We start from the raw sequence: 19,887 nt of genomic DNA, 5'->3' as shown, positions 1-19,887 counted from the left end.
ATGTAGGTCACAGGGCTTCTTTACGGAAGACTAGGGTATGTCACCTATCATCCAAACACTCAGGTCACTCTGCTAATATACCTGATTACAATACTATCATTAAATGCATTTACCAAATTACACACTGAAACTAAACACTGTGTATCACTGCAACAATGATCTCAATCTCCTTACAAAGACATTACACATAAAACCCTTGTTCAGTAAACACCCAGCATTCACTAATATTTATACAATATCAAAATATACAGAGATCATAAATGGATTTTGAAATGAAAACAAAGTTCATGACAGTGCTTTTAAAAGACAACACAGGGATCGAATCCCTTACAGGACGCACTTCAAGATCTCAGTGATGACTGTTCAGGCATTACCACAAACACAAACCATATACATTCGATGGAAATCAAGAGCTATTGAAATCAAAACCCAATTAATTGTAACTGCTGTGCAAACCATATAATACCTATTGAAATCGAAATCCAATCAATCGTAACTACTGTGCAAACCATATGATAACCTAAGTGCAAATAAAATGAAAAGAACAGTATACCGGTTGAACACAAGGCCCGTCCGCGTTCCAAAGGTACACTGGACTATTTTCAACCGAATATCAAATCAATGCACTAGACACGAGTCGTAACTGCAACTGGGTTCTTAGTATTAAGTTCAAAAACTCTGTTTCAGAATGATACAACGATTAACCATTACATCCATTACTCAGACTGTATTTACATATGTCTAGCACAACCATGTCATTTCGATAATGAATGTACATTCGGAATTTGGCTGTTTCTGCTTTTACTACATCGAGCTTTTCAAAATGTTTCTATCCTAACTGATTTCAAAAAGAACAAAAACTAAATCAAATTAGAATGCGCTGATGTTGCTGCCTTTTTCGCCAGTGTGCCATGCTTTGACCTGAGTTGACCGCGCATGTAGGAGGGTCGATTCGGCTGTAGGATAGGTGTTTGTCCATGCTTGGACATTCTACTTTTCATCCATGCCTTTCGTTCTAGCCCAGCTGTTGTGCCACATGTCAAACAATGAGCTAATTACAGGATGTTGGAACTTCCTGTAACCATTTCACCAAAAACTTCTAATTCTTCAACATAAAATTCCTAAATCAATTTCAATGCATTTTAATAACTATAAGACTATTAACTAACCAATTTCCAAGGATTCTAAGGGATATATGATGAAAAGGAATGGGTAAATGATATGTTTTAGGAGGAAAAAGGGGTCTTGGGATGATACCAACATCTCTCCCCGACTTAAGGAATTAGCATGTCCTCATGCTATCCCCGAAGTGCTTCCCTTGAACTCTGTCCCTGCCTGGATCTCTGCTGCCTTGAGCAATGTGTCCACATTCTTTTTCACCTGGTTATCTTTCTGACCCTTGAGCTCCTGTTTTAACCTTTTGTATTTTTCTTTGAGGGTCTTCTTCTGATTGTACCACTTAGTGGCCCAGTTAGAAATCTCAGTTTGCTCAGCCTCCAGTTCACTGATTCTTTCCCTTAACTTTTCATTCTTCTTCTGAGTTTCTTTACTCTGCGCCTGGAGCATTTCATTTTCTCTCTTGATAACTTTTTCTAGCATATTAGCCTCCATGAGCTCTTCCTTTAATTCTTCAATTTGTTTTTCCAGTTTCTTCTGTCTCTTAATGGGAGGTGGTGAACATTTTTCCTGCTTGTTATTGCTTTCTACCTCTATATCAACTTCTGGTCCTGGTAGTGAGTGGTCACCACTCTCAACATCCATTTGTGCAGGTGCATTGGATTCAAGTTGGTCTTCTTGTAACTGGGCTTTTGGTGTCCTCCTTGTTCTTCGTGAGTAAGTGGTGAAAATTTTATCTTTTTTGGCCCTCTTAGCATCTTCCTTTCTCATGTTCCTAGTCTTTATGCTGCCCACAGGTAGAGGTTCCTTGCTGGCTTTGGATACTGGGATTTCTTCATCAATATCCTTCATGAACCCTGAGTCCTCTTGCACTTCTTCTTTATCTTCCTCATCTCTAATTTGATTAGCAGCTAGGAATTCTTTCCATGGTTTCCCTCTTCTCTGCAATTCATGCTCAATAAGAATTTTAATTAAGCCAAAGTGATATAGGCTCTTGTCTTCATTCCCCTTCTGCTTCTGGATAGTCTTGGACATCTTGGTTAAGCTTTGTAATAGAAAATATGGTACACTGGTAACACATTGTTTCTTCAAGTGGAGCAGTAGTTTAATATGGTATAGATAGACAATACTGTAACAGCCTTCACAGGTTATAAATTTTTGAAGGATGTAGACCATCTCATCCCAGGGATGCATCAACCAACTTCTTGGAACACCCTTCTTCCAGTTCACTGATGAGACTCTGGATCTAGACATAAACTGCGTCCACGATTTCTCTTTAAATTGTTTTGTTTTAAAATACTTCTCCCCTTCTGGACTAATCCCTATTGCCTGAGCTATAGTATCCTCTGAAACCCTAAATGAGAAGTTACCTATCAGGGCTTTCTCTCCATTGAATGTGAAAGCAAATTGCTTGGTAACCTCCTCATTGCTTCCATGAAATTTCTCTAGAAATGGTAACCACTGTATTTCTCTAAGAATTTCAATGCAATCCTCATGATATTGTGAACTGTCGAACACACTCGGCTCGACCCTATTAGTCATAGTGGCAGAGGGTCGTGCTCTAACCCTTCTCTGTTTATGTTCTTACAATTTTAACAAAGAAATTTCAAATTTGTTACCTGGTGTATCGCTTCCCTTAATCTTCAATATGATGCTCGGACGGTCGATTGTCTTATGACTGTGGTGGGAGTCGAAACAGAGTGGTTATACTTTCCTCTTTTGGCGCTCACTGCTTCCAATCCTCACTGTGTAAATCGAACCCAAATGATAATACTTCTTTCGGCGCTCACTGCTTCTGATTCTACTTTGAAAGTTATGGGAATCAAATGCGAAAATGATGGTGGGATAACCGACTGTACTCACTTCACAGCGTATTCATTCATTTTAGAACAGAGGAGTGTTGTACGCTTACATAGATGTCACCACAAGAGCACTGGGAGCGTGTATATATAATGTTGGGTATGGTTTTGGGGAGTCCCTTGAATCATTGGGTACGTCGGGTGGTGGAGTCATGATTTGGCTGTGTGGAATAAAATGAATAGGCCGCTTTACATTTGTCTCTTTCCCTTGTATTTAAAAACACAATCCGCCACGTGTCCTATTTCAGTTGGCATTCGGTCGGATGGAGGATGTTGGTATGGCTGTAGGATGTATTTAGCATGACAAGGTTAATGTGTTGGTAATGGGTTTAGAAGTATGAATAGGTTGAAGAAATGATAAGAATCGGTGGAATAAGGGATGATAGGAAATGTAGGTGTCCTTGAAATCGATCATAACAGTTCACAGTCATCAAAGTTACATTAAAAATCAATCTAAGAAATTAAATGTTTAAGAACAAGAAACATATTACTCTTTTGTTGGTCGTTGTTGTATTGACATGCTGAGTAGCTAGTCCCTTTTTGACTGTTCTTTTGCTTGTTGTAACAGGTCCTTTAAGAAAGATTGAATGCACAGATCCTTTGAGAAAAATTTGAAGATGTAACAGGTCCCTTGAGAAAGATTGAATGTAACAGGTCCCTTGAGAAAAATTTGAAAATGTTCATGCAACTCCTTATATTGATACAGGTTCACTGAGCTTGGGCATTTGATGGAGTCTTGGTGCCCAAATCCTTGTAGAAACTTGATAAAACTTTGTTGAAGTAGCCCTTGGTGTCAATTTCTTTAACAGGTCCCTTCTGAATGTCTTAAACAGGTCCCATTACTGTTGGTGTTGGTAGCATAGTTGTCTGGAAAAAACAAGTCCCCCTGCATAATGTTTATAACCAGGTCCCTCTGAGATAAAACAATGACAAAACAGCTTATTTATTGAAGTCTGGAATGCTGGAACAAGCTGCTTTGGAAATTTACAGTGAAGATATAGGATAAGAAATCTTTAATAATTTACAATGGAGAGATAAAAGAACAAAGTGCTGATGCCTCTCTCCCCGACTAAAATTTTGACTTGTCCTCAAGTCATGATTCAGCTGATAAATCAAACAGTAAACAAAAGAAAGAGAATTCTTACCCGCCAACGAATTGGTTTTCAAGTAGGAATTCGAGGTTAGAGTGTGCCAGAGACTGGTTTTCACATCTAACCCATTATTTTTTATTTTATTTTATTTATATATATATATATATTTTAGTTTTTGTTTTATATTAATTTTTTTATTATTATTATTATTATTTTTTTATTTCTTTTTTACTCTGAAATTGAAAGGAAATGAAACTAAGGCAGTGATACTGCAGCTGAGGGCTGCAGTACCTCAACCTCTCTTTGCTGAGATAGTGTATAGAGAAAATCTTGCTTGCTGATGGGCTTGGTGTATAGTTTCAGGCGATGACCATTGACTGTGAAGGAGTGACCTTCTCCATCAATAGTTTTGAGCTTGACTGAACCATTGTCATAAGCCTGAACAATTTCATAGGGGGCCATCCAATGGGTGGTGAACTTGGCTTTATGATCTCTGAATTTTGAGTCAAAAAGTAAAGCCCAGTCACCTTCCTTGAACTGCTTCTTCTTAATATGTGCATCATGCCACTGCTTCCTTTGTTTTTGCATGAGGATTGTGGTTTCCTTTGCTTGTTGCCTCATCTCATCCAGCTGGTTCAACTGCTGAATTCTTTCTTTTTGTGCTTGGTCCAAATCAATTTGTAAATCTACAGCCAATTTAAAAGTATGTATTTGGAACTCAATAGGAAGCATTACCTCTTTGTCGTACACCAACTGATATGGTGTAAATCCTGTAGTATCTTTCCAGGTAATCCTGTAAGCCCAGAGTGCATCTTTGAGCTTCTCTTCCCAATTTTTCCTGTTCATTGCAACAGTTTTAGTAATGATCCCCTCCAAGGTTCTGTTTGTGGATTCCACCTACCCATTGGCCTGTGGATGGTAAGGGGTACTTTTCCTATGCTTGATTTGGTATTTGTCTATGATGTCCTTCACTAGCTTTGAGGTGAATTGGGTACCTTGATCAGTCACAATTTCCCTTGGTACTCCATACCTCACAAAAATCTCCTCAAAAAGGAAATTGACTACTGTGTGTTCGGTTGCTCTAACCAGTGCTTTTGCTTCAGCCCACTTTGTGACATAATCAGTACATACTAAGATGTACTTCTTACCATTGGAGGTTGGGTTAATGGGTCCTATAAAGTCTAGAGCCCACTTATCAAATGGCTCTAAGTGAACTTGGGGCTGAAGGGGCATCTCATCGGTAGTTGTTGGTCTGCCCATTCGTTGGCAGCTGTCACAACTCTTTACATACTTCTTGGCATCCTTGAAAATGGATGGCCAGTAGTATCCAAGAGTAATAACTTTGAATGCTGTCCGCTTCGCTGCAAAATGCCCACCACACGGTTCATCATGGCAAGATTTTAAAATATCAATTACCTCATCATTTCTTACACATCTCCTAATAATCATATCATAACCGGTGTAAAATAAATCGCCATTAAGCCATGAATATCTAGCACTTTGTTTGACTAGTCTCTTCCTTTCCTTTGCAGTAAAGAGTGGAGGTGTCCTTCCTGTAGACAAATAATTGGCCAAATCAGCATACCAAGGAGTTACTATGGAAATTGCAAATAAGTTTTCATCTGGAAAAGAATCTTCAACTGGAACAACCTCACCTGGATTTTGCAGTCTAGAGAGAAAATCTGCCACCTGGTTCTCTTTGCCTGGTCGATCTAACACTGTGATGTTAAATTCCTGTAACAATAGTAACCATCTAGTAACTCTGCCACTAGTTATTGGTTTATTCATTAAATGTCTAATGGCCGAATGATCAGTATGTACAAAGACCTCATAACCAGTTATGTAATGTCGAAATTTATTCACAGCATAAATGATGGCAAGTGTTTCCTTTTCTGTAACTGTATAGTTTAACTCTGCAGGTGTTAGATTTTTACTAATGAAATAAATGGCATAAGTACAAGATTCCTCTTTTTGGCCTAATGATGCACCTACTGCAGTGTCAGATGCATCTGTAAATATATGAAATGTTAGGCTCCAATTAGGCCCGCTCAAGACTGGTGCGGTTGATAACTTCTTTTTTAGTTGTTCGAATGCTTGTTGGCAGTTCTCATTCTAGTTGAAAAGTACATCTTTGGTTAGAAGTTTAAACAAAGGTAAAGCTATCTTACTAAAATGTTCAATGAATCTTCTGTAGTAGCTTGCATACCCAAGGAAACTTCTTACCTCTCTTTGATTCTGTGGAACTAGCAAATCAGCAATGATCTGGATTTTTGTTGGGTCAACCTTGATGCCTTGAAAAGAAATATAGTGGCCTAACACTATCCCTTCGTTTAACATCATAAAGCACTTTTCATTGCTGAGGGACAGGTTAGCTTCAATACATCTTTTCAAAACTCTCTCAAGATTTTCTAATGCATGTTCAAATGAATTGCCATATACTGAAAAATCATCCATGTAGACTTCAACACAATCATGAATTAAATCAGCGAAAATAGCTAACACAGCTCTCTGAAATGTAGCTGGAGCGTTACAAAGTCCAAATGGCAAAACATTGTAGGCATAGGTGCCCCAAGGATAGGTGAATGTGGTTTTGTCCTGGTCTTCAGAGGCGATCCTGATTTGGTTGTAGCCACTGAAACCATCAAGAAAAGAAAATGATGATTTGCCAGCTAGGGTGTCTAACACTTGGTCAATAAATGGCAGTGGGAAGTAATCTTTGAGCGTTGCTTTATTCCGCTGTCTGTAATCAACACAAATGCACCACTTACCATTTTTCTTGGGCACTATAACCAATGGGGATACCCACTGACTGTCAGAAATAGGATATATAAAATTAACTCTCAAAAGTTTTTGCAATTCCTCTCTGACAATATCTTGGAGCATGGGGTTCATTCTTCTCTGTGGTTGCCTCACTCGTTTAATGGTGCTATCTGTATAGATATGGTGAGTGCATGTGTCGGGGTGAATCCCATGCATATCGGTGTAGTCCCAAGCAAAGGCTTTTTGGTATTTTCTCAAGAGTTTAATCAATTTCTCTTGTTGAGATGAGTCTAGGTGGTTGCCTATGTTCAGAGTTTTCCCTGGACTAATCTCTATGATCTGACTCTGTGTATTGGTGATGGATTGAACTGGAAAAATGTCGTGAAATGTAGTTTGCAAAGATTGGATGGTGCATGTTTCCTGAAAGCTTTGGGCCAGAAGCACATCTGCAGCATGATATTGTTCATTTCTCAAATTTTCAGACATATCAGGTTGAGAAAGGAATAATTCTACCAAATCATTATTGTCTTCCTGGAAATCATAGATTTGGTCAATGCTAAAAACAGATTGTACTTCTTCTTTATCATTAAATTTATCATCAAGCCACAAATTATGTGTTACTGCTGGTGATTGTGCCGATGGGTAAAGGGTGAGTTGTTTTCTTTCGGTCCCTCTTGAAATGATCATGTTGCCCGATTGACATCCTATAAATGCATCAGCAGTCGCTAACCATGGTCTACCAAGGATGATAGGGTGTCCTCCTAAATTGGATTTGGGTTGAAGGACTAAGAAATCCACTGGATACTCCCAAGAGTCCAGTGAGACAATGATGTCTTCCAAAATCCCTTCAGGAATGACTTTGGACCTATCAGCTAATTCTAGAACAATCGTGGTATGTTGCAAATTTATGAGCTGGAGTGTTCTCATGGCTTCAAGAGTCATGACATTGATTGCGGCTCCAAGATCTATCAAAGTGTTTGGAATCTGTATGTTGTTAATGATGGTGGTCACTTTGGGAATGCCAGGATCAACATACTTCTCCATGGAGATGGTATTGGTCATAAGGCCTGCTAAATTTCCTAAAACATGAATGGTTTGAGGATCAATCCTTTTTCTAGTAGGCTTCTTGAGGCACATGTCTTTGATGGCTTTGGTATAGATAGGAATGTCTTTTATATCTTGCAGCAATGGAATTTTTATGTAGACATTTTTAAGTTCATCTAAGACATGAAATTGTGGTATAGACAATGGTGGTTTTATTTGGACCAATCGGTCTGGAAAAGGTGGATGCAGTGGTTGCATCTGTTTATCTTTGGTATCATTGTTTGGTTTTGTTTGATTTGTCATTTCATTTTCCTTTTATGAGTTTTCTTCTTGCTTATCTGTTATTGGAGAATCTTTGTGGATCACCCTACCAGACCTCAAATTAATGTTTTGCAAAGGCAGTGTGGAATATGAGGTTCCTTCTTCTACATTGTAGGCTGGCCTTTCTGCTCTATTATTCGGATTTGGGACAGTTTGAGCAGGAATTTGAGTGGGTCTGGGAGGTTGTGAGTTAGCTGGAAATTGCAGTTGTGGTGCATTTATTGGTGGAGGAGCAGGCAGTGCTTGTTGAGGAGGTTGGGGCTGATAGACAACTTGCTGAGGATACTGCTGATATGGTTGAGAATGTGATGGATACGGTTGTTGGTATTGTTGATATGGTTGTGAGTAAGGTGGGTATGATTGAGGATATGTATGATAAGATTGGGAGTACTGTTGAAACGGTCTCCATTGGTGTTGTGGTTGGTTTTGGTGTTGCCATGGCATTGGTACATTCCATGAGTTTTGTGCATACATTTGATCATTCATAGGAAACTGCAGATTTTGATTTGGAAACATACCTTGGGTTGCTGGCCTTGGCTGCCATGGTCGCTTTGTGCCCATGTAATACACGTTTTCCATCTCTGTATTGGTTGCCATATTACAGTTCTGCAAAACTTTAACTTTAGGACAGTTAAACATATCATGATGTTCAGTACAGAAAGCACAAACTTGGATGTTCTCTAGAGGGCAATCTTTTAATGCATGTTTCTTCCGGCATTTTGGGCAGAAGATAGCCATGATATGATCTTCATCTTCTTGTTTCTTCTTGGCTTTTAAAGTGTCAATTTGGTTCCCTAGAGTGCTTAACCGATCTGTTTTAAATTCTTCTAAAAGATTCCCTATTTCGGCCCTTGTGACACTTGCAGAGGCAGATTTTGTGACCCTTGATGACAGGCTTCTCTTTCCCATTTTAGCTTTACTCCTTGAATACTTTTCGCACAACTCAGCGATTTCTTCAAAGGGTAAGGCAGAAATGTCACCTTTGCCCATCAAGTTGAGATCATCCATATATTCCTCTCGGATACCTTTCAAGAATATTGTGCGGACCAGATCAGGAGGCATAGTTCGGTGTTTGGATTTTTGTAAGTTGTAGACAAACCGTTCTAAATATTCCTCTAAGGTTTCATCCTCTTACTGACTCATTCTAAAGATATCATCTTTAGAGTCTTTGGATCTGCAATAACGCTGATATTTCCTAAGAAATATTCTCCTCATGCCATCCCAATCAACTGTAGCATGCTCACCAAGCCCAATGAACCATTTTAAGGCTGATGCCTTTAATGTGGCTGGGAACAATCTAAGCCTATGGGCATCATCTGTATAGCCATAAGTTCGACATACAATGTCAAACTCGAACAAGAATGAGTCTGGATCCTCCGAAGCCATACCATAGAAATTTGGTAGCACAGATGGGAGTATGTTTTTCATTTTGATCTCCTCATCCTCCTGTGGTTCATGTATAGGGAACTTAAAAGTTGACTCCTCTTCATCTCCTTGGCGTGGTACTGATCCAGATCCTTCCTCAGCCATTCTAATTGGTCTCTCTGTGTCAGTGTCACTTGGTGGAAAAAGGAGGAAGGAAGATTGTTCGGTAACTGTACTACTTTCTCCTTGTGTAGAAGGTCTAGGAAAGTGCTTCTTCTACGATTTATATGTGAATAAAGTTTCCCTCTCAATAAGAGTAAGTTTATGTCCTGAATAAAATTTTTCTGCCAATGTTTGGATAACTTCCTCAGCTGGTGTTGTATTCCCTAGAGAGTCTGCTACTGATGATGATGGGTTAGTTTTTAGATGGTGGGGGGTTTTTACAAATCTCCCTTGACTGTCTCTAAATCTAGGCATAAATGAACATGAATTCTTACTGTGTTTTTGTTTATTTTTGTGTGTTGAAATTTTTTTTCTTTTTGTCTGAATCCTTTAAGTATTCCTCCCTGGCAACGGCGCCAAAATGTAGTGTTCTAGCTAGGGTACTAGACTAGACTATATTTATTATCGACCAGGATGCGTAAGCTTAGAGGCATGCGTCTAAAGTATATATACATAAAGGATTGTTGGCTAAGTGGTTATGATGTAGGTCACAGGGCTTCTTTACGGAAGACTGGGGTATGTCACCTATCATCCAAACACTCAGGTCACTCTACTAATATACCTGATTACAATACTATCATTAAATGCATTTACCAAATTACACACTGAAACTAAACACTGTGTATCACTACAACAATGATCTCAATCTCCTTACAAAGACATTACACATAAAACCCTTGTTCAGTAAACACCCAGCATTCACTAATATTTATACAATATCAAAATATACAGAGATCATAAATGGATTTTGAAATGAAAACAAAGTTCATGACAGTGCTTTTAAAAGACAACACAGGGATCGAATCCCTTACAGGTCGCACTTCAAGATCTCAGTGATGACTGTTCAGGAACTACCACAAATGCAAACCATATACATTCGATGGAAATCAAGAGCTATTGAAATCGAAACCCAATTAATTGTAACTGTTGTGCAAACCATATAATACCTATTGAAATCGAAATCCAATCAATCGTAACTACTGTGCAAACCATATGATAACCTAAGTGCAAATAAAATGAAAAGAACAGTATACTGGTTGAACGCACGGCCCGTCCGCGTTCTAGAGGTACACTGGACTATTTTCAACCGAATATCAAATCAATGCACTAGACACGAGTCGTAACTGCAACTGGGTTCTTAGTATTAAGTTCAAAAACTCTGTTTCAACACACAAAAATAAACAAAAACACAGTTAGAAGTCATGTTCATTTATGCCTAGATTTAGAGACAGTCAAGGGAGATTTGTAAAAACCCCCCACCATCTAAAAACTAACCCATCATCATCAGGAGCAGACTCTCTATGGAATACAACACCAGCTGAGGAAGTTATCCAAACATTGGCAGAAAAAATTTATTCAGGACAGAAACTTACTCTTATTGAGAGGGAAACTTTATTCACACATAAATTGCAAAAGAAGCACTTTCCTAGACCTTCTACACAACCACAACACCAATGGAGACCGTCTCAACAGTACTCCCAATCTTATCATACATATCCTCAATCATACCCACCTTACTCACAACCATATCAACAATACCAACAGCCGTATCCATCACATTCTCAACCATATCAGCAGTATCCTCAGCAAGTTGTCTATCAGCCCCAACCTCCTCAACAAGCATTGCCTACTCCTCCACCAATAAATGCACCACAACTGCAATTTCCAGCTAACTCACAACCTCCCAGACCCACTCAAATTCCTGCTCAAACTGTCGCTGGTCTTCTTGTAACTGGGCTTTTGGTGTCCTCCTTGTTCTTCGTGAGTAAGTGGTGAAAATTTTATCTTTTTCGGCCCTCTTAGCATCTTCCTTTCTCATGTTCCTAGTCTTTATGCTGCCCACAGGTAGAGGTTCCTTGCTGGCTTTGGATACTGGGATTTCTTCATAAATATCCTTCATGAACCCTGAGTCCTCTTGCACTTCTTCTTTATCTTCCTCATCTCTAATTTGATTAGCAGCTAGGAATTCTTTCCATGGTTTCCCTCTTCTCTGCAATTCATGCTCAATAAGAATTTTAATTAAGCCAAAGTGATATAGGCTCTTGTCTTCATTCCCCTTCTGCTTCTGGATAGTCTTGGACATCTTGGTTAAGCTTTGTAATAGAAAATATGGTACACTGATAACACATTGTTTCTTCAAGTGGAGTAGTAGTTTAATATGGTATAGATAGACAATACTGTAACGGCCTTCACAGTTTATGTATTTTTGAAGGATGTAGACCATCTCATCCTAGGGATGCATCAACCAACTTCTTGGAACACCCTTCTTCTAGTTCACTAATGAGACTCTGGATCTAGACATAAACTGCGTCCACGATTTCTCTTTAAATTGTTTTGTTTTAAAATACTTCTCCCCTTCTGGACTAATCCCTATTGCCTGAGCTATAGTATCCTCTGAAACCTTGAATGAGAAGTTACCTATCAGGGCTTTCTCTCCATTGAATGTGAAAGAAAATTACTTGATAACCTCCTCATTGCTTCCATGAAATTTCTCTAGAAATGGTAACCACTGTATTTCTCTAAGAATTTCAATGCAATCCTCATGATATTGTGAACTGTCGAACACACTCGGCTCGACCCTATTAGTCATAGTGGCAGAGGGTCGTGCTCTAACCCTTCTCTGTTTATGTTCTTACAATTTTAACAAAGAAATTTCAAATTTGTTACCTGGTGTATCGCTTCCCTTAATCTTCAATATGATGCTCGGCCGGTCGATTGTCTTATGACTGTGGTGGGAGTCGAAACAGAGTGGTTATACTTTCCTCTTTCGGCGCTCACTGCTTCCAATCCTCACTGTGTAAATCGAACCCAAATGATAATACTTCTTTCGGCGCTCACTGCTTCTGATTCTACTTTGAAAGTTATGGGAATCAAATGCGAAAATGATTGTGGGATAACCGGCTGTACTCACTTCACAGCGTATTCATTCATTATAGAACAGAGGAGTGTTGTACGCTTACATAGATGTCACCACAAGAGCGCTGGGAGCGTGTATATATAATGCTGGGTATGGTTTTGGGGAGTCCCTTGAATCATTGGGTACGTCGAGTGGTGGAGTCATGATTTGGCTGTGTGGAATAAAATGAATAGGCCGCTTTACATTTGTCTCTTTCCCTTGTATTTAAAAACACAATCCGCCACGTGTCCTATTTCAGTTGGCATTCGGTCGGATGGAGGATGTTGGTATGGCAAGGTTAATGTGTTGGTAATGGGTTTAGAAGTATGAATAGGTTGAAGAAATGATAAGAATCGGTGGAATAAGGGATGATAGGAAATGTAGGTGTCCTTGAAATCAATCATAACAGTTCACAGTCATCAAAGTTACATTAAAAATCAATCTAAGAAATTAAATGTTTAAGAACAAGAAACATATTACTCTTTTGTTGGTCGTTGTTGTAATGACATGCTGAGTAGCTAGTCCCTTTTTGACTATTCTTTTGCTTGTTGTAACAGGTCCTCTAAGAAAGATTGAATGCACAGGTCCTTTGAGAAAAATTTGAAGATGTAACAGGTCCCTTGAGAAAAATTTGAAAATGTTCATGCAGCTCCTTATATTGATACAGGTTCACTGAGCTTGGGCATTTGATGGAGTCTTGGTGCCCAAATCCTTGTAGAAACTTGATGAAACTTTGTTGAAGTAGCCCTTGGTGTCAATTTATTTAACAGGTCCCTTGTGAATGTCTTAAACAGGTCCCATTACTGTTGGTGTTGGTAGCATAGTTGTCTGAACAGAACAGGTCCCCCTGCATAATGTTTATAACCAGGTCCCTCTGAGATAAAACAATGACAAAACAGCTTATTTATTGAAGTCTGGAATGCTGGAACAAGCTGCTTTGGAAATTTACAGTGAAGATATAGGATAAGAAATCTTTAAGAATTTACTAGGGTACTAGACTAGACTATATTTATTATCGACCAGGATGCGTAAGCTTAGAGGCATGCGTCTAAAGTATATAGACATAAAGGATTGTTGGCTAAGTGGTTATGATGTAGGTCACAGGGCTTCTTTACGGAAGACGGGTATGTCACCTATCATCCAAAAACTCAGGTCACTCTGCTAATATACCTGATTACAATACTATCATTAAATGCATTTACCAAATTACACACTGAAACTAAACACTGTGTATCACTGCAACAATGATCTCAATCTCCTTACAAAGACATTACACATAAAACCCTTGTTCAGTAAACACCCAGCATTCACTAATATTTATACAATATTAAAATATACAGAGATCATAAATGGATTTTGAAATGAAAACAAAGTTCGTGACAGTGCTTTTAAAATACAACACAGGGATTGAATCCCTTACAGGACGCACTTCAAGATCTCAGTGATGACTGTTCAGGCATTACCACAAACGCAAACCATATACATTCGATGGAAATCAAGAGCTATTGAAATCGAAACCCAATTAATTGTAACTACTGTGCAAACCATATAATACCTATTGAAATCGAAATCCAATCAATCGTAACTACTGTGCAAACCATATGATAACCTAAGTGCAAATAAAATGAAAAGAACAGTATACCGGTTTAACGCAGGGCCCGTCCGCGTTCCAGAGGTATACTGGACTATTTTCAACCGAATATCAAATCAATGCACTAGACACGAGTCGTAACTGCAACTGGGTTCTTAGTATTAAGTTCAAAAACTCTGTTTCAGAATGATACAACGATTAACCATTACATCCATTACTCGGACTGTATTTACATATGTCTAGCACAACCATGTCATTTCGATAATGAATGTACATTCGGAATTTGGCAGTTGCCACTTTTACTACATCGAGCTTTTCAAAATGTTTCTATCCTAACTGATTTCAAAAAGGACAAAAACTAAATCAAATTAGAATGAGCTGTTGTTTCTGCCTTTGTCGCCAGTGTGCCATGCTTTGACCTGAGTTGATCGCGCATGTAGGAGGGTCGATTCGGCTGTAGGATAGGTGTTTTTCCATGCTTGGACATTCTGCTTTTCATCCATGCCTTTAGTTCTAGCCCAGCTGTTGTGTCAGTCAAGGGGGATTTGTAAAAACCCCCCACCATCTAAAAACTAACCCATCATCATCAGGAGCAGACTCTCTAGGGAATACAACACCAGCTGAGGAAGTTATCCAAACATTGGCAGAAAAATTTTATTCAGGACAGAAACTTACTCTTATTGAGAGGGAAACTTTATTCACACATAAATCGCAGAAGAAGCACTTTCCTAAACCTTCTACACAAGGAGAAAGTAGTACAGTTACCGAACAATCTTCCTTCCTCCTTTTTCCACCAAGTGACACTGACACAGAGAGACCAATTAGAATGGCTGAGGAAGGATCTGGATCAGTACCACGCCAAGGAGATGAAGAGGAGTCAACTTTTAAGTTCCCTATACATGAACCACAGGAGGATGAGGAGATCAAAATGAAAAACATACCCCCATCTGTGCTACCAAATTTCTATGGTATGGCTTCGGAGGATCCGGACTCATTCTTGTTCGAGTTTGACATTGTATGTCGAACTTATGGCTATACAGATGATGCCCATAGGCTTAGATTGTTCCCAGCCACATTAAAGGCATCAGCCTTAAAATGGTTCATGGGGTTTGGTGAGCATGCTATAGTTGATTGGGATGGTATGAGGAGAATATTTCTAAGGAAATATCAGCCTTATTGCAGATCCAAAGACTCTAAAGATGATATCTTTAGAATGAGTCAGCAAGAGGATGCAACCTTAGAGGAATATTTAGAACGGTTTGTCTACAACTTACAAAAATCCAAACACCGAACTATGCCTCCTGATCTGGTCCGCACAATATTCTTGAAAGGTATCAGAGAGGAATACATGGATGATCTCAACTTGATGGGCAAAGGTGACATTTATGCCTTACCCTTTGAAGAAATCGCTGAGTTGTGTGAAAAGTATTCAAGGAGTAAAGCTAAAATGGGAAAGAGAAGTCTGTCATCAAGGGTCACAAAATCTGCCTCTGCAAGTGTCACAAGGGCCGAAATAGGGAATCTTTTAGAAGAGTTTAAAACAGATCTGTTAAGCACTCTAGGGAACCAAATTGACACTTTAAAAGCCAAGAAGAAACAAGAAGATGAAGATCATAACATGGCTATCTTCTACCCAAAATGCCGAAAGAAACATGCATTAAAAGATTGCCCTCTAGAGAACATCCAAGTTTGTGCTTTCTGTACTGAACATCATGATATGTTTAACTGTCCTAAAGTTAAAGTTTTGTAGAACTGTAATATGGCAGCCAATACAGAGATGGAAAACGTGTATTACATGGGCACAAAGTGACCATGGCAGCCAAGGCCAGCAACCCAAGGTATGTTTCCAAATCAAAATCTGCAGTTTCCTATGAATGATCAAATGTATGCACAAAACTCATGGAATGTACCCATGCCATGGCAGCACCAAAACCAACCACAACACCAATGGATACCGTCTCAACAGTACTCCCAATCTTATCATACATATCCTCAATCATACCCACCTTACTCACAACCATATCAACAATACCAACAGTCGTATCCATCACATTCTCAACCATATCAGCAGTATCCTCAGCAAGTTGTCTATCAGCCCCAACCTCCTCAACAAGCACTGCCTGCTCCTCCACCAATAAATGCACCACAACTGCAATTTCCAGCTAACTCACAACCTCCCAGACCCACTCAAATTCCTGCTCAAACTATCCCAAATCCGAATAATAGAGCAGAGAGGCCAGCCTACAATGTAGAAGAAGGAACCTCATATTCCACACTGCCTTTGCAAAACATTAATTTGAGGTCTGGTAGGGTGCTCCACAAGGATTCTCCAATAACAGATAAGCAAGAAGAAAACTCAGAAAAGGAAAATGCAATGACAAATCCAACAAAACCAAACAATGATACCAAAGATAAACAGATGCAACCACTGCATCCACCTTTTCCAGACCGATTGGTCCAAATAAAACCACCACTGTCTATACCACAATTTGATGTCTTAGATGAACTTAAAAATGTCTACATAAAAATTCCACTGCTGCAAGCTATAAAAGACATTCCTATCTATACCAAAGCCATCAAAGACATGTGCCTCAAGAAGCCTGCTAGGAAAAGGATTGATCCTCAAACCATTCATGTTTTAGGAAATTTAGCAGGCCTTATGACCAATACCATCTCCATGGAGAAGTATGTTGATCCTGGCATTCCCAAAGTGACCACCATCATTAACAACATACGGATTCCAAGCACTTTGATAGATCTTGGAGCCACAATCAATGTCATGACTCTTGAAACCATGAGAACACTCCAGCTCATAAATTTGCAACATACCACAATTGTTCTAGAACTAGCTGATAGGTCCAAAGTCATTCCTGAAGGGATTTTGGAAGACATCATTGTCTCACTGGACTCTTGGGAGTATCCAGTGGATTTCCTAGTCCTTCAACCCAAATCCAATTTAGGAGGACACCCTATCATCCTTGCTAGACCATGGTTAGCGACTGCTGATGCATTTCTAGGATGTCGATCGGGCAACATGATCATTTCAAGAGGGACCGAAACAAAACAACTCACCCTTTATCCATCGGCACAATCACCAGCAGTAACACATAATTTGTGGCTTGATGATAAATTTAATGATAAAGAAGAAGTACAATCTGTTTTTAGCATTGACCAAATTTATTATCGACCAGGATGCGTAAGCTTAGAGGCATGCGTCTAAAGTATATAGACATAAAGGATTGTTGGCTAAGTGGTTATGATGTAGGTCACAGGGCTTCTTTACAGAAGACTGGGGTATGTCACCTATCATCCAAACACTCAGGTCACTCTGCTAATATACCTGATTACAATACTATCATTAAATGCATTTACCAAATTACACACTGAAACTAAACACTGTGTATCACTGCAACAATGATCTCAATCTCCTTACAAAGACATTACACATAAAACCCTTGTTCAGTAAACACCCAGCATTCACTAATATTTATACAATATCAAAATATACAGAGATCATAAATGGATTTTGAAATGAAAACAAAGTTCATGACAGTGCTTTTAAAAGACAATACAGGGATCGAATCCCTTACAGGATGCACTTCAAGATCTCAGTGATGATTCTTCAGGCATTACCACAAACGCAAACCATATACATTCGATGGAAATCAAGAGCTATTGAAATCAAAACCCAATGATCCAGGTGGATGTTGGTGGCCACCCACCAACCCATTTGGACCCCCACAACTGTCTCTTTCAGTCTTTTCAGTTTCCTAAATTGTAGCACAGTCTACTATTTTTAGCAGTTTTTCGGGTCCTGAACTTCCGGAGCCGTTTTGAGGCCCTAAACGACGTTTTTTTGGGTTTCTGGGGCAACATGGGTCCATGGACCGATGTTGCCTCCCAAAGTAGTAGTACTCGGATAGATCTTTCTAACGAGCTATTGTGCGCGTCAAACGGAGATCGTATGCCAAAGTTACGACCCCGGGAAATTGATGTACCAATTTACCCAAACGGGGCCCACAAATTGGCGTTTCATCTTCTAGGGTTAGGTTTTGGAATGTGAAGGGTTTTCCATTGTTTCTCAACAATAAATAGGCCTTCGAGCCTCATTGTAACTCAGTTCGGAACAGTTCAGAGGCATGTAGCCGCACATCTCTTCTCAGAGATAGCTACCATCGCCCTAGCTGGTTTATTTCCATTTCTGGTTGTATTCAATATTTTCCATTAATGAAATGAATCATTATTTCCGCTGCATATATGTGTTTATGGTTATTGCATCTCTGTATTTATGGTTATCTCTGTAATCTATTGCGTTCCTGCTTAAATCCGGATCAGTGGTATCAGAGCGGCCTGCTTTTTCTCTGTTTTTCTTTGCATGTCCCCAACGAGGTCGGGATATAAGGAGTTAGGGCTTGAACTGGTCGAACCTTTGCAAGACCAGCCTCGCAAATCCCGACGGCCTCCCATGGCGGATGAGAAGAAAGACGAGGGGGCAGGAGATCCTATCAAAATCTTGCTCGAAGAAGCGCTCGAGCGGCAAAGGAACGCGATGATGGATAGCTTTGCGCAGATCCTTCAGCGGCTACCCAGAGGCGACGCATCGGCTTCCAACAGCGACTCTGGAAATGCCACACCCTTCAAGGTACAAGTTAATTTTGAAATCCCCATCTTCGAGGGTAAAATAGACGCAGATGCCGTAGATAAATGGTTAAATCTGCTAGATGGGTATTTTTCTGTTCATGAATTCTCAAGTCGGGAAAAGATTATTTTCGCTCTTCTCAAAGCAGCCCCCCACGTCAAGGACTGGTGGGAAACCTACTGCGAGCAGAAGGATGAAAGTACAGGCTCACTATTTTCAGCCGCACCCACTTGGAATGACTTCCGGGATGCCATCAAGGAGCAGTACTACCCTGTCGGAAGCTATGAGGACAAATACATCAAATGGACCACACTGCGGCAGGGACGAGACCAAGATGTGTCAGAGTTCACAAACATTTTTCATACCCTTCGCACACAGTTGGGTATCAAAGATTCTGAGCTGCATCTGGTACTCAAATACCGTGGTTGCTTGCACAGATACATCCAGGAAGAGATGGTGTTCTTGAACATCTCCTCACTCGGCACAGCATACCGATACGCTGTCAAAATCGAGCAAAAGTTCAAACAGAAGAAGCGAGACTTTGGATCTGCAAATCCGAAGCCCAAAGGACAAAGCCAAGGCGGGGCAGCCCAAGACAACCCGTCAAAGTCGCAAGAAAAGAACAACACCACGAAGCCGAAGAAGGACACAGGAAAGTGGTGTGAGTTCCACAAGAGTCCCACTCATAACACAAGTGAGTGTCGGACCAAACAGTCACTGGTGGCTGAGTTGAAGGCTTCCGAATCAGATGCATGTTCCGATCCTGAGCCAGAACCCAACAAGGGGAATGGCAAAGGGAAGCAGATCATTGATGCAGATCCCAGCGCCACTGTTGCCACTGCCAAGATCAAGAAAAATGAGCCCGAAGATCCAGAGGAGGGGGAGCGTCTTTTCCACTCACAGATGTGGGTGAAGGGTTCACCGCTGCGATTCATTGTCGACAGTGGTAGCCAAAAGAACCTTGTTTCAGCAGAGGTTGTGAA

This window comes from Pinus tabuliformis, chromosome 5_2 (genome assembly GCF_031772625.1).
Source record: "Pinus tabuliformis cultivar Carrire ecotype Pingquan chromosome 5_2, CPIR1, whole genome shotgun sequence".
In the NCBI taxonomy this organism is placed as follows: Eukaryota; Viridiplantae; Streptophyta; class Pinopsida; order Pinales; family Pinaceae; genus Pinus; species Pinus tabuliformis.
This window is presented reverse-complemented; position numbering follows the sequence as displayed.